Below are 16,552 nucleotides of genomic sequence, written 5' to 3'. Positions count from 1 at the left end.
AAAAATTAAAAAATAAAAAGTGTACCTCCATAGCAGGCTCTCTGAGTACATGTGCTCTCGTCCTCTTCTCTCCCCACCCTACCCTCACTGCTCTGTAACTGGGCTGCCCTTGCACTCACACTTGTTGTCTTCCTATCATTGGCTCGGAGTCCTGACTGGTATTACAGGGATGCTCCAGGCTGGGCTCCTAGTCTTTGAAGGTTAAACAAACCTAAGCTCTCCTCTGTGGAGATGACACACTTATTAGATAATGCCCTCCTTTCCCCTGCCTCGTGGCTTTTTCAGGTGTTGTGGGTGTGGATATAAGACTCTATTGGAGAGGCCAGATCAGAGAATCTAATCTAAATGGGGGGGAGGGCCCAATCGGTGTTCAGCAATGATCCTAAGGGGGGGGGGTGTGTGTGGTAGGGAAGGGGTTTTAAGACTCGAGAGGGTACCCCCTGGAGATTAGGTTTTATTTCTATAAGCATTACTGGTCTCTCTTCTCACTCTCCACATAGTGCTGGTGGGCAACAAAAATATTGTTCATGAGGCAGATGAGAAGGCACAGAAGTTAAGAGTGCTGTCTGCTTTTCTAGAAGACCTAGCAAGCACAGGGCAGCTCACAATCATCTGTAACTCCAGCAGCTTAAGGGGATATGGTACCCTTCCCCACCCTCTGAGGACAGCAGACATTCATGTGGTATACAGACATCCGCACATGTCAAAACCCCATATGCATTTTTAAACCCTTTAAAAAACATCAGTAGTTTAAAAATATTGCTAAATGAATAATGGGTTAGATTAACATGCTAAGGACTGGAAGAGGGCTCAGTCAGTAAAGTGCCTGCCACACAAGCATGAGGACCTGAGTTCAAATCCCTAGTACTCATATAAAAAGCTGGGTACCAACTGGTTTTGCTGAGGAGGAAGGAGACAGGCAGATCTCTGGAACTCATTGGCCAGCCAGCTTAGCTTCACCCAGTCTCGAAAAATAGGACAGAGCAATCAAGGAAGACACCGCCTCCACATGCATGGATATGTGCACATACCCACACAATTTCAACACACACACACACACACACACACACACACACACACACACACACACACCAATAAGGACACAAAGGACCCTTAGCCTTTGTTGTTTTGTTTTGTGATAGATAGGGTCTCATATATCCCAGACTGTCTTAGAGATGATCTTCAACCTCCTGAGTTCTGGCTCTATAGGCCTACATCACCACATTCAATTTAGGTGGTGCCAGGGATTGAACCCAGGGCTTTCTGGATGTTAGACAAGCATCTCTCAGTTGAGCTATACTCCAGTCCCTTGTTTCTTTATTAAAGCTGCTTTCTTACGTGGGCACAAGAATACTTCTCTTGAGACAACACCCCTGTCCTCTTCGTAGTTAGCCTTGTGGAAGATCACTTCTATTTGTTGTTCTCAGTTCACCTCGTAGTCAGATTTCGACTTACTATGACTGAGTCTCTACGTCAAACCTTTGAATGATTGAAATGTAGAATAAATGCCTTTTAGTATACTAAGTTTTAGTTCAGTGCCTTGATGGTCCCAGCCTGGTACTAAAAGTGCTTTACTTTGGCTGGTAAAGATAGTGGCTATGATGCTGCTCTCACTGAATTGACCGTTGTGGACTGTTGAGCAGTCTATTTAACATCATGTACCTCTTCCCTTAAAAGGTGGTCGAGGCTGGGCATGGTGGGGGACACCTTTCATCCCAGCACCCTGAGGCAGAGGAGGCGGCCTCTGAGGAATCTGTGAGTGTTCAGCCAGCTTGGTCTATAGAGTGAGGACAGTCAGGGCTACTCAGAGAAACCCTGTCTTGAAAAAAAATCCCAGACCCAAACACAAAGCCAGTCTAGGAACAAATCATCCTTAGACTGGATCCCAGTGCTCGTCAGTCGTGATCTCAGTCATTTGTCATGTTAACAAAGGGTATTTGTAACCTTTAGCTGAGAAGGTACAGCCTGGAAGCACTTCAGCTATCACTGAAGAAGACAGACTCAGCTTAGCGCATTGTCAAGGTCATGACATAACTGCTCCAATGGGATTGTCTAGCCTTTGGCTTTGCAATGTTTCTGGGAAAAAAAAAAAATAAAAAGCAGGCTGTGGTTCTTGGTGAAGTAACACAATGTTACACTCAGTTCTTAGAGATTTGTTATTAGCTTATTTTAGGGGGCGTGGGGAGGGGGACAATTCAATCTACAGAACCGAAAGCCAACTACATAAGATAGCTTCTGATTCCAATAAATAAATAAATAAATAAATAAATAAATAAATAAATAAATAAATAAACCCAAGCTGGGCCTGGTGACGCACTCGGGAGGCAGAGGCAGGCAGATTTCTGAGTTCAAGGCCAGCCTGGTCTACCAAGTGAGTTCCAGGACAGCCAGGGCTATACAGAGAAACCTTGTTTCGAAAAACNAAAAAAAAAAAAAAAAGATAGCTTCTGATTTTCTTTCTTAGTCTAAGCAAGTGATGGGAAGGCTCTTCCAGTTGCTGGGAAAGTTGCATGGGGGAAAGTCAGCTTTTGGAAAACTATTGCATTAGTGCATGGTAAAGTGGTAGGAAGGAGAGAGAGAGGGAGGGAGGGAAGAAGAGAGAGAGAGAGAGAGAGAGAGAGAGAGAGAGAGAGAGAGAGAGAGAGAGAGAGAGAGAAGTGCAGCTCAGAACAGCAAATATCACACATGGAATCTGTGGAATAGTGGGAAAAGGTACTGGCTTAGATGGTTTAGGAAACATGGGCAAGGCATAGGTTTCTCTTACCTCAGTAAGTTTCAGGAGGATGCTTCTTTATACTAGACATTGGGATGCAGAGGTACATAACCCATGGCTTCTATTCCCTAGGAGCTCCCGGGGCTTCTGCTAGCACAAATGAGAAATCCTGTTGTGGCTATCTTGTCTCCTACTGTTGACACCTAAGTTATTATAATGTCCCTCAGAGGAGGTCCAGGAGACAGGCAAGAGACAGACTGAAGCAAGTAGTGAGAGTGTGAACCATTTTGAAGCCACCGCTCAAAAGGCTACCTGTACCCTGATATCCTGTAAGAGAATCTGTGGTTGGGAAAACAGATTGAATCTAGTTAATAGTTTATTTGTTCTCGCTTTAGGACACAACTAGCCTGTGCTACTTGTGGCTTAGCAAATACGTGTTTTAAACTGGAAAGGTAGGCTTTTAGGCCAGTGTGTCTATGTACGCTACTATAGTGGTGGATATTATCGTAATTTGTTCAACTCCACAATGTAGCTTACCAAGACTGAGCCGTAATGTCAGCTATGGACTCTGGTATTGTGAGTCATTGTAGGTTTGCCAGTTGTGACCAATGTCCCACTCCATTCAGGATGCTGATAATGGGGGAGGCTGCATAGGTGGGGGGATAGGGAGCGTGAGGAAAATCTCTGGGCATGAGACTCCACTTTCCTGAGAAACCACAACACTTAGAAAAATGAAGTCTGTATATATAAAACAAACAAAACCCTAAGTAAAACACCACGTACAGCCATATGTAGTCTTAAACATAGATCGAACAATAAAAGCACTAGTATAGTTGTTAAGATTTCAGTTAAAAAAAAAAAAGTGGAAATGTGATGCAAAACATCTGAGAGGAAGGGGAGGGCCTCCAGCGCTACCACAGATGCCAAAAATTTGCATGAGCTTCACTGTGCCAGGAGACAGGTTAGGGTGGGTTTGCTCCTTACAAGTTCCTCTTAATGTTAGTTCCCACTGATGCCCTAGCATGTAATTTTAGGGTATTGTTTTTACAGTCCAGATTAACTGCATTTGAGGGGTTGTTATCTTCTGGCCCTGTGCTTATCTCCTAACACAGTCCCTCCCCGCGCAACCATGGGGCGGAACTGGAGAGAAAGTAGATAGAGCTTGCCCTGCAGATTTTGTTTGCCAGGGCTGCTACGGGATCCGATGCCTCTTGATTTGGGGCATATTAAATAACTGGACACCAGGGGCCTTTCTCTCTTAGATTGAAAAGTTCAGGTGGTTTATTTTATCTTGAAACAGCTCCCCCCAGATAGATCTGGCTCAGCTGACTCTGTGCCGATGACAAATGTGCAGATCACTCAAGCACCTGCTAGAAATGCAGAGTCTCATCCAGCAGGTCTGGCATAGGCCCTGAGTTTTTCCTGTGTAACCTTAGCTGACCTGGAACTTGCTCTGTAGACCAGGCTGGCCTTGAACTCGGTGATCCACTTGTCTCTGCCTCTGGGATTAAAGGAGTATGTTACCACTGTCAGGCTGAGAGTGTACATCCTGAGGGTCTGGTGCCTTAGTAGCTTGGGCTGTCATGATAAAGTACCATAGATTGGATGACTTAACAGAGCTTCATTATTTTATGGTTCTAGGAGCTAAAAATCCAAGGCTGACGTGGCTGGGATCCGGGGAAGACTCGGGTTGGAGGTAGCGTCTCTCTTAGCGGCAGCATCACGTTGGGGGTGGACAGGGAGAGAGATACCAGGTTTCTGATCTCTAACCAGGTAAATGATGCCACAGTGAGACTTTTCTCTCACGCCCCCATATTACCCTAATTTCTTCTCGAATAATTAGGTGGAATTAAGTGGGGTTTCAGCATCTGAATTCTGAGAACATAATTCAGTTCACAGTGCTAGGAGATGTCGCTGATGGTCTTACGCTACCTGGAGTAGCAAGGCCCTAAGAGAAAGCTTGTGTACCCACGGAGTTTAGGGGTCAAAACATGCCTTAATAAGAAAAAAATACTTGAATTGGGCAGTGACGGTGCATGCTTTTAAACCCAGCACTCAGAAGGCAAAGGCAGAGGCAGTTGGTGCTCTGTGAGTTCGAGGCCAGCCTTGTCTACAGAGTGAGTTCCAGGACAGCCAGGGCCACAGAGTGAAACCCTGTCTTGAAAAACAAAAACAAAAACAAACGAAGGTTCCTCTTGGGGAATTCCTTGCCTCTGACTTGTTTGGGTGCCCTTCGCACGTTCAACACTCAGCATTACCCTATTTTAAAAAGAAAGAATCAGAACCCCACTAATCCCTTCCTTTCACTACCTTCTTTTTGGGGGGTAGATGGAAGGGACTGACATTGGATGGGGGAGGTAGGAGGCACATCAATAAAGAGGAAACCACCGAGCTGAAAAAGAGAGAGAGAGAGAGAGAGAGAGAGAGAGAGAGAGAGAGAGAGAGAGAGAGAGAATTCTTGATGCAAAAGATCAAATTTGTTTGCTGAGTGTGGTGGTGCACACCTGTAATCTTAGTGCTCTAGAGGCTGAGGCAGGAATAAACAACACTTCATGGCTATAATATTTCTGTGAAGTCGTGTATAGAACATGTTGCTCATGTTCTACAATTGCATATATACATCAAATTGTGATTTCTGTGATACTTAATATGTTCTGAGATGGTCTTACATGTGGAACTTATGGAAGAGCAGTGGACTTCTTGGTATGATGATTCAAACAAGAGCCATGAGGCTGATACTTCATCAAGAAAATCCCCTGCTCCTACAGAGGACCTGAGCTAGGCTATCAGTATCCACGTGCAGTAGCTCACAACCACCTGTAACTCCGAGGAATCTGACACTTTCTTCTAGCTTCCATAGGCACTGTACTCACTCACACGCACATCTCCAAGTACACACACACACACACACACACACACACACACACTTAAGTTAAAAATAAATCTTTAAAAAATGGCAAGAAATTAAAGCAGCAGCTTGCACACTGTATGAGTTATCTTCTGCCAGAGACTTCTTGTCAACACTTCCGATAGAACAAAGAATATTTAGGGCTTCTACTATGTTTAGAGAATTCCAGATAAGATGCTTTTGACACACTCTGATGTTCGTATTTATAGAGACAGGGAGGATCTCCAAGAGCTCCAGGACCAGCTAGCCTATTTATAGATACATAGTGGGAAAACAGGAAGAGAGCCTGTTGCAGGGTCACAGTAGTGCATGCCTTTAATCCCACAATTTGGGAGGCAGAGGCAGGTGAATCTCTGTGAATTTAAGGTCAGCCTTGTCTACAAAGCAAGTTCCAGGACAGCCAGATCTACACAGAGAAACCCTGTCTCAACAACAACAACAACAACAAACCCCAAAACCAAACCAAACCAATCCTGTTCCCCAAACAAAAACAGAAACAAGAGACCCTGCCTTAACCAAGGTAAGCAAGATGGCAGGTCAAGATAGCAGGCGAAGATGGATGCACGAAACTGTCCTCTGACCACATGCGTGTCATGCATGTGTGCTCCCTGGAATGGGCACACTTACACTCACACACGAGTGTGCACAGGTATACACACAGATGTTAAAGAACAAAACAAAGAAACCCCACCCTCTTTGGTCAAAGAGACCTTGTCCCTTTCTGTTCCTTGATAAAACTGTGCAAGAGTTGCTGAGAAGTGATCATTAAGTTACTGGACCGGACAAAGTGGCTCAAAGACTTCTCAGAATTAGAACTTTAGAGTGAGGGGTTGTTACTACCAGTTTAGTGTAGTTTTGGTCCTGTGCTGATGCCGGGTGTAAGGAGTCAGATGCTAAGGAGAAATGCTTGTAATCTTCGCCTTGGCTATCCGGCCACAGTCCTTTTGTTCACTTATGAAGTTAGTGTTTTCAACAGGAATGCAGGAGTCTGGAGCTTGAAGTGAAGTTGCAGTGAAGAGATGCAAAAGGCTTCCCATTCTTCCCAGGGCTCAGACTTCCTTCAGGAAAGACTTTGTTCTTGTACCAAAGGGGCGGGGTTTTTTCCTGGGAACCTCAGTAAGTTCACTATATAAGAATTCAACATCATAAGCCCAATGGTGGAGCGATGCATCACAGACAGGGGGGCTGGGCAGGTTGGTGTTTTATTTAATAATTACGTGTTAAAACCTTAACTACCACTGTGGCCCTCATCCTTTGCAGGGTAATTATTAGACCAAAGTAATAGTGCAGACAGCCCTGGGATTCCCTGAAGTGGACCAAGCAAAGTGTTCATTAATGTTTTCCAGGTTTCCCATCAGTGACAACTTGTTACTCCGAGTTCATCAGTTAGATACTCTCAAGAGACTAATGGGGTGATGTCTTTCAAATTTATCTTCACTATCACTCTCCAAGAACGAATTTAGGACTTAATCGATAAATAATGTGCTTGCCTAGTGTCTTAGTAAGGGTTTCTATTGCTGTGATGAAACACCATGACCAAAAAGCAAGCTGGGGAGGAAAGAGTTTATTCAGTTTACACTTCCACACTGCTGTTCATCACCAAGGGAAGTCAGGATAGGAATTCACACAGGACAGGAACCTGGAGGCAGGAGCTGATGCAGAAGCCATTGGAGGGGTGCTGCTTATTGGCTTGCTTCTCCTGGCTTGCTCAGCCTGCCTTCTTATAGAACCCAGGACCACCAGCCCAAGGATGGCACCATCCACAGTGGGCTGGGCTTTCCCCCATTGATCACTAATTTAGGAAATGCCTAACAGCTGGATCTCATGGAGGCATTTTCTCACCTGAAGCTCCTTTCTCTCTGATAATTCTAGCTGTGTCAAGTTGACACACAACATCAGCTAGTACACTTAGACTCTGGGTTTGATGCCTAGCACCTTATAAACCAGGCTGGGTGGCACACACTTGTAATCTGGCATTCAAAAGTAGGAGGATCAGAAATTCAAGGTTATCCTTGGAAGACATGATGATTCCAAGTCAGCCTAGGATACAGGAGACCCTGGGAGTTCATGAGTACTGGTACTGAGGTTGGGTCTGTGGCTGGGTCAGAATTGTTAGTCAATAGCAGATAAACCTCTAAGAGTTCTTTCTTGCTAGATCACATTTCCTAGGGCTTATCTGAACTACCACATAAAGCATTAATCATTAATCATTTACGCTAAGTCAAACCACTGTATACAGAGTCATACGTATTTCTACAAATGTTTTGAAGGAAGATCCACTACGTAAATGAAAACAGAATTAAGTGAGAGTAGAGTAAGCACACACTCAGCCTTTTTAATTAATTAATTAATTAATTAATTAATCTTCTTTTCTTTCTTTTTCTTTTCTTTTCTTTTTGTTTGGTTGTTTGCTTTTAGTTTTTTGAGACAGAGTCTCTCTGTATAACAGTCCTGGCTGTCCTAGAACTTACTATGTAGGTTGGCCAGGCTGGCCTTGAACTCACAGAGCTTTGCCTGCCTCTGTGTTGAAATAATATATTAAATAAATCTCAGTGGCGGACAGTTTTATGCTACCTGCCCCACTGGTCTAGGTTCCTGAATGAAAGACATACACACAGCCTTTATATTTTAATATACCTTAGTCAGCACAATAGCCGGGCCACTGTCTGTCTAACCTTCATGTGATTGACCTACCTCCCACTGATAATACTGAATTACTACTTACTAAATTCTATATTCTATCTTGGCTGTCCTGGACCCAGTTGGGCAGCCCTCTGGGCTTCGCTTTCCTGGCTCCTTCACTTGGCGGCCATGCCTCTCTCTCCTGCACTCTTCTCAGGCATGGCATCTCTCCAGTCCTCCATACTCTCTGGGCATCTCAGATCTCCCTCCTACTTTTTCCTTCCAGTCCCAAGCTCAGGAATCCTAAGGTCCTGCCTCTGTCTGCTCTGCTCAGCCATCAGATGCCAGCATCTTTATCTACCAATCAGAATTAACTGGGGGTAGGATCCCCTCAGTGTCTGACATGTGGACTCTCTTGTGCAAACAATTTTAGGAACCCAAATTAACATTAGAATACAAAGAGCATTAGGCCAAGCCTACTATACCTCTGCCTCTTCAGTGCTGGGATTAAAGGCATGCATTACCATTCCTGGTCTTTAGTATTTATTTTTATCTTGTTCTGAGTTTATTAATTTTGAGTTTTGTGATGGTTCGTATATGCTTGGTCCAGGGAGTGACACTATTAGGAGGTGTGGTCTTGTTGGAGTAGATGTGTCACTGTGTGTGGGCTTTAAGACCGTCATCTTAGCTGCCTGGAAGCCAGTCTTCTCCTATCAGTCTTCAGATGAAGATGTAGAACTCTCAGCTCTTTTTGCACCATGCCTGCCTGGATGCTACCATGCTCCTGCCTTGATGATAGTGGACTAAACCTCTGAACCTGTAAGATAGCCCAAATTAAATGTCCTAATAAGAGATGCCTTGGTTATGGTGTCTGTTTACAGCAGTAAAACCCTAACTAAAGCAAGTTTTCAAGAAAGACCAATCATATGTGATCATAATTTATAGTGGGAACTTCCATGGGTAATATTCAATTAATAAAGGGTTAACATCACAAAACATTTACTCAGAAATTAAACTTAAGTATCTGTGGCATTATAGCTTAGGCCTTAAGGGGAGTGGCGCTCTCTCTCTCTCCCTCCCTCCCTCCTTCCCTTCCTTTCCTTTTTTGGAAACAAAAGGTAACTCAATCGCTGGGCGCAGCAATTAGCATCCTAATTTTGTAAGCTATACTAGATATAACTCCTTCGGTGATGAATCCTGGCGGATCCGTCACCTAAACTGGAGGCCTTTTGTTAGCTACATTTTTCTTCTAAGCTCTCCCCATCCAAAAGCAAAAATCTTCCTTTCTCTGACCCAGAAGTCTTGTCTACTCCTTGCCCAGTGATTGGCCCCCTGAAATCTTTATTCATAAGGGGAAGGTTTTGCCACATAAAAAAAGAAGCTTTTCTCTCAAATATAAGCTGAGTATAATTATGACCATTCTGTAATTTACAAAGTACAACATAGACCTAACACCCAGTCCATCATTTTTGTCAATTAAGTAGAACACTCTGTTATTGATCCTAACTTAAAAAAGGCTTATAAGTCTATATGTTATGACTTGGTTTAGCTTGTATACTATCTGAAAACTATCTTTTCAAATATGTTCTCTCAATGCTAAGTAGCCTGGGTTGGATATGAGACTATAAGTAGTGTTTCAACCCTGTCAGAAATCTGAGAATGACCAGCATTATCTGAAAATATAGGAAGCCTAACACAGCTTCCAGAACTGAGACAAGTTGTAGAGACAGCTGCCTACCTGCATAGCCCCAGTATGTCAGGAAGCTGGGGCATTAGTCTTTAGCCTTCTGCCCCAGGAATCATCTGACAGACCTTCGTGAAACAGGAATTATTAAGGACTAGCTTATTTTGTCTTTACAGAACTAAGGTGTCCTAACCTGTAACTTGTGTCCTCTCAGGGACAGTACAGGTCTGCAGGAGAGACAGGCAATTTCTGCCCAGTGTCCACCCAGTCACAATGTACAACAATGGGAAGCTGTTAGGAGCAGATTTGTCTCAACAACGAGTGAATAAATAACATTATATGCAACATCTTGTGGATTTCTGATGTTTTTGAAAACTGTCTATCTATCTAAAGTAATCTGGACTGTTGTCTGTTAACTACCATCAGCCATTTCTAAATAAAATATCTTGAAAACACCCTAGCAATCAACACAGAGCCATGAATTTGCTATCTGGCCCTTCATTCACAGGCTTAATCATCTCAGATTAGTTTGTAATGGCATTTATAGAAGGACTGGGTCCAAACCTTGTACTTTTAATTTTTTTAAAAAAAGATTTATTTATTTATTTTATGTATGTGAGTACACTGTCGCTATCTTCAGATACACCAGAAGAGGGTTGTGAGCCACCATATCTTTGCTGGGAATTGAACTCAGGACTTCTGGAAGAGCAGTCAGTGCACTTAACTGCTGAGCCATCTCTCCAGCCCAAGCCTTGTACTTTTAAAAATGTTTGTATCAATAGAAGAAATTTATACCAATGAAAACCTTGATTCTGTACCAAAATGAGAAATTATGACTTCAACTTAGTAACTATTGTAAAGATTTCTACCAAATGAGATTATGGCTACACAATCAATTTGAGCTATTTCCCCCTGTTCAAATTATGACCATTTCAAAATTCCCCAGAAAGACAACTTAGAATAACCACCTCCAGACCTCCAAGTCCAGGGAACTGGGGCAATGACTCTTCATAACTACTTCTAGCTGAATATGGGCACTGAGATATCTTTGAAGGGGGGGGGAGGGAAAATGGGGGAGTTGGTTGGCCTTAAGAAGACCACACCAACGATTGTTGTAGCCTCTGATGTCCGTGTCCTGACTGGATCCGGCTGAAAGTCCTTGAGATCAAGAGTTCAAGCAGGCCAGTTCAGCGTGTCTGATGAGAAGACGCACCAAGGCTGTATAGTCTGTAATATACAAATCTCAGAACACAATTTTAGTATCATCAAGATATCTGTATGGATTGCATTAGTCTCTGCAGGGTGTTCAGACTAGTTAGGATGAAACTTTGCTCCAATCATAAGTCTTCATTCATGCCACATGAAGGATGGCACGAAGAATCTTTGCTTGTTTGTTTGTTTGTTTGTTTGATTCACCTGAATCTATTTTCAGGTGGCCTTCCTTTGTCATATCTGATCCATATAACTCTGGAAGGAGTGCAGAACCTAATCTTTTCTGTGAACACAAAAGTAGAGCCTCTCTTCCAAAACAGCATGTCCTTGAGCCAGTAACCAGAAAAACCTTTATCTTGACCTTTCGCCCAGAGAAATAATATAACCACAAAACTCAAGATTGCACCCATTTTGAAAATTAAAAGAATCTAAGACAAATGAAGTAAACTAAAAATACTGTATGAGCCCATTCTTAGGCTTTTTCTATTCTGTCATGCCAAGAAATTAACTCAAAATTCCTATGGAGCCCATGAACAAAGAATAAGAGTTTCCTGCAGACTTTAATATACCATAATATATTAATATATATTTAATATACCATAACATAATCTATCTGTTGTGCTCTCTACCTGGAGCCACAGACTTCTATTTATGAATACCTGTTCATAACAGATGGTTATTACTGCTCTCTACTTGGAGTCAGTGACTAATTTTCCCTATCTTAGTTCTGTCCACAAAATTCCCCACATGACTCAGACAAAAATCTCTATATAAATCTATCCTAAAAACAAATAATCCCAATTTTATAAATTCACAGTTCTATCAATATCTACCCCAAGAAGTAGGCAGCTTGCATTCTCTGGCTCTCTGACTCAGAGCAGCCATCTTGTCTCTTTTCACAGCAAGGGACCTCAGAGCCCTCTTTCTTTGTTTCAAGGTTCCCATGCTTGAGTCATGTGACTTGACTCTGCTCTGCTCACCAAACCTCCAACTTAATAACTCATAGGCTAGAATCTTAAATTTCTAGTGAATTCTAGCCTGCCACGTTAGACATCATCTGTAGTGTGAAATATTAAAAAGCAATCCATGCTATGTTGGCAATGCACCAGCGGGCAGGCCGGCCTCTTCTGATCTTTGTAGACTCTCTGATCCGGAGCTCCGAAATGTCTACACCTGACTTGCTAAGTTCCCATGGTGGGTCATTGCACGCCAGCCCCATGCTTCCAAATTCACATGGCTAGTTGGGATGCACTTCTCGAAAACCCACACTTTGCCACTGTACTTCTTTCTGAAACCTAGCTGAGTCACCCCATGAAGGAAAACACCACACAAACTTAGTTCAGAATCAACAGGTAACCCAATGGCTGGGTGCAGCAACTAGCATCCTAATTTTGTAAGCTGTACTAGATATAACTTCTCCAGTGGAGAATTCTGGCGGATCTGCCATCTAAACCAGGGGCCTCTCGTTAACTACATTTTTCCTCTAAGCTCTCCCCATCCAAAAGCAAGAATCTTTCTCATGCTTCCCCTCTTCCTCTCTCTCCCTAAGTGGTTTTCAATTTTTCCAGTGCCTCATGTGGTGATCTCCAACCATAAAGCTATGTTCGTTACTACTTCATAACTGTAATTTTGCCACCATTGTGATTTCTAATGCAAATATCTGATATACAGATGGTCTTAGGGAACCCCTGTTAAAGAGTCATTCATTCCCTAAAGGGGGTCTCAACCTACAGGCTGAGAACTACTGCCTTGGGGCTTCTTCCTATTATTATTATTATTATTATTATTAAGAAAAAAAAACCCATCTGGCTAATCTGGAGCAATCTAGATGCCCCTTAACTGGGGGAAGGATAAGGAAAATGTACTACATCTACACAATGGAATACTATTTAGCTTTTAAAAACAAAGATATCACGAATTTTGCTGGCAAATGAATGGATCTGGAAAATATCACCGCTGTCACAGCCCTTCCTGTTTACAGCAGGAACCTCCTACTTCCTACGCGTTAAGAAAATAGTTTGAAAACCGTTGAGTTGGGTTTTTGCTGTTGTTTGCTCCTTTGGTTGCTTCAGAATAGAACCACCAAGTCGTTTGCTGGCTCTGGTGAGGCAGAATCATCCGAAGCAGAAAGCAGCCTGCAGTGTCAGGAAAGGGATCTGGCAGACCCCTAGTTACTGCTCCCAGTCCTGGAAGTCTTGTCTGACCACAGCTTGCCTTCATCTGTGAATGTATGGGGTTGCACTGGCTGGTTTGAATGAGACATCTTTTTTTAATTTTTTCTTCTCTTCCTTTTCCTTCTTTCCTTTCCTTTCCTTTCCCATCTTACTCTCTTTCCCACTCATCTCCCTTCTCCTCATCCTCTCCCATCCCCTTTTGGGCGGGGTTCTGGGCCGTGTCCAAAACTGGTTGTGCACTCCCCATCTTCCCAGCTGACTAAGAGCTAGGATTACTGGCATGCACCACTATGCTCACCTTTCAGTCGGCTTTTTAGAAAAGAAATGATGCATACATGCCACAACCACTGTGTGGAGAACAGATGACAACCCTGGGGGCCAGCCCCTCCTTCCTCCTTGTCTGGGACAGGAGCTCTTTGTCGTTGGCTGCTGTTTAAGCCTGGCTTGCTAGCTAATGCACTTTTTGGAGATCTCTTGCCTCCTCCCTCTGTCTTGCTGCAGAAGTACTGGGACTTCATGTCCTCTTATATTTGATATTATCTCTATACTGAGGGCAGTGCTTTTTTTTATTTGAGAGGTATATGGTGGTATCTCAGTAGTTTTGATTTGCATTTCTAGATTGTTAGAGAAGTTGAGAAATTTTCATGTCTTGATAGATTGGCTGGATTTCCCCTTTGTGCTTTGGGAAATGCCTGTTCACCTGTTTCATTCTTTCTCTCTCAATTCATTATATGTTTCTGGATGTTAGTCCTTCATCAGTCATTTATGCTGTCAACATTGCCTCCCAGTTTGTAGCTTGGCTTTTCACTTTCTTTATGTTTTTGTTAGGTGAACAGGTTTGGAAAAATTGAATGAATACGTGAATGAATGAATGAATGAATGGTTAGCGTTTCTTCTTAAAATATCTTTTAAAGAAATCTCTTCTTAAGCTAAAGTCACGAAGATATTCTGTGGCTCTTTTAAGGTCATACAGTGTCTTTCCAGACCCTTCTTGTGTCGGTATTCCTGGAATTCAGGGTTATGTGTGGTGGCAAGAAGCATAGAGAGATCCCATTCTTTTAATGTAATTTATTAAACAAAACAAAGCAGAAATGCAGTCTCTTTCCCGTTACCACTGCGACCTCTGTTATTTATCAGTTTCCTGTTGATTTTTCCAGTCTGACTCATCAGGGGTCCCCCCTGCGAAAGTGAGAGTAAAGGAATGATTAAGTCAGAGTGTCTGTTCCCTCTCCTTCCCCATTCATTGTTTCCACGTGGTCATTTTACAGTTCTGGCTTGGTGAAGACACTTCAACACACTCCGCGCAGGGTGATTCTCAACTCCCCTTAGGTAGCTGGAGGCAAATCATCATAATCAAGGGGCCTCAAGTTCCCTTTCATACTGTCTGCCAAACTGACACCAAGTCAAACAAATGAGGGCCACCTGCTCTGTGGTAGTGTAAGGGGTATAAGGGATAATGTGAGTCGCCAAGCAGAGAGTTGTGACAGCAAGCCAATGTGAGTAGTGTTTGCTGAAGTTGAGTATTGGTCATCGAGGCATGAAAAGCTAGGGCTTTCTTTTTCACTGGGGTGTGTGTGTGTGTGTGTGTGTGTGTGTGTGTGTGTGTGTGACTCAGTTTTGTTTAAGTGTTGGACTAAAATGCAACAAGGCTCTACTTCCCTCTTCTTGGGTGCATATAGGAGTCTAAGCATTCTTTGGTTTTTTTTCCCCCCCACTGCTCCAGATTCTCTCGTAGCACCTGTTCAGATTGAGTGCTCAAAACACATCTGCTTTGGGGAGAGTTGTCCAGATACACCTACAGAGACACAGGAAAGGAAGCCTCCTACTTTGGGTGAATGAAGGGTTGAGGAGTAAGGATGTTGCTCTGGGAGTCACTGAAGCATGAAGCTAAGACAAGGACTTCTGCCAATGTGTTTCTTTCACTTGCAAATAAGGACAGGAAAATAGCAATTTTGTTTATTATATGAGCTTGTTGGGAAGTACAAACGAGGTAGTAGATAGCAAAATGGTAAAGTGCTGTCCTGGAGTAGCTCAGTGGAAGAGGAGTAGCTGTGCTGGAGTAGCTCAGTGGTAGAGTAGCTGTGCTGGAGTAGCTCAGTGGAAGAGGAGTAGCTGTGCTGGAGTAGCTCAGTGGTAGAGTGTTTGCCCAATGGTGTGAGGCCCTGGGTTTAATATCTGTCACTATTACTCCCTGCTTCTCAGCCCCCCTCCCCCCCAAATATTTTTAAAAAATTGAAGAAATTTTATGGACATTCATTCTGGTCATGCTATACCATATAGCATTTGACATCGCCTCAAGCAGTTCATGGTTGCTTCTTAACTTCCCTAGAAGTTCCATGGGCTGCGGTGGCCATGGAAACATTGGAGTAGAAGCAAGAAGGCTGTGTCCTTGGTTTCTTTAAACAGGAGCTTTTGTGTTGGTAAAATGAAGCCCGGTGAGTTGGTTAGTTTTTGTCAGTGTGACACAATCTAGAGTCACCTGGAAATGGGGGGAGTTGAATTCTTCAACTGAGGAGTTACCTCCATCAGATTGGCTTGTGGGGAATTTTCTTGGTTAATAATTGATTTGGGAGGACCTAGTCGACTGTGGGCAGTGCCATCCCTAGGCCTTGAGTTGTATTAAAAAGCAAGCTGAACAAGCCACAGAGAGCATGGCAGTAAGTAGCATTCCTCCATGGCCTCTACCTAGGTCTTGCCTTGAGTTTTTGCCTTGGCTCCCTTTGATGTAACCTATAACCTGTAAGTCAAATAAACCCTTCCCTCCCCCAAGTTGCTTTTGGTTACATGTTTTTGTCATGGCAACTGAGAAACAAACTCGGAAACATGGGAAAGATAAACCAGTTCCCAATGTCTTTTTCTTTTCTTTAATATGTGGATCCTAAGGGTCAAATGAAAAGGGCGGGAAAGGACTTTCAAACCCGATGAGACCGTACAAGAGGGATGTGTGGCCATTGCTACTGTCCTCTCTCTGAGTCCCCAGTATGAATAGGTCTGCCCATTTACTGCCAAGAAGAAAACACCCCTTTGCTAAAACATTGTGAAGAGCTTCAGAGTTGGGTCAGTAGTTAAATAAAAGGCTGAGGCACAGGATTGTGTGAACATGGGGATTTAGGGCCAACTTGGAACGTGGAACTAAGACCCTGCCTAAATGAACAGAATAAGCAATACACAGATGACTGACATCAGACCCCCGTGGGATAGGTTACAAACCTATGATTTCAGACCTAACAATTTTGTAT

Source organism: Mus pahari, chromosome 5 (assembly GCF_900095145.1).
Source record: "Mus pahari chromosome 5, PAHARI_EIJ_v1.1, whole genome shotgun sequence".
Classification (NCBI taxonomy): domain Eukaryota; kingdom Metazoa; phylum Chordata; class Mammalia; order Rodentia; family Muridae; genus Mus; species Mus pahari.
Note: the sequence above shows the minus strand (reverse complement) of the source record.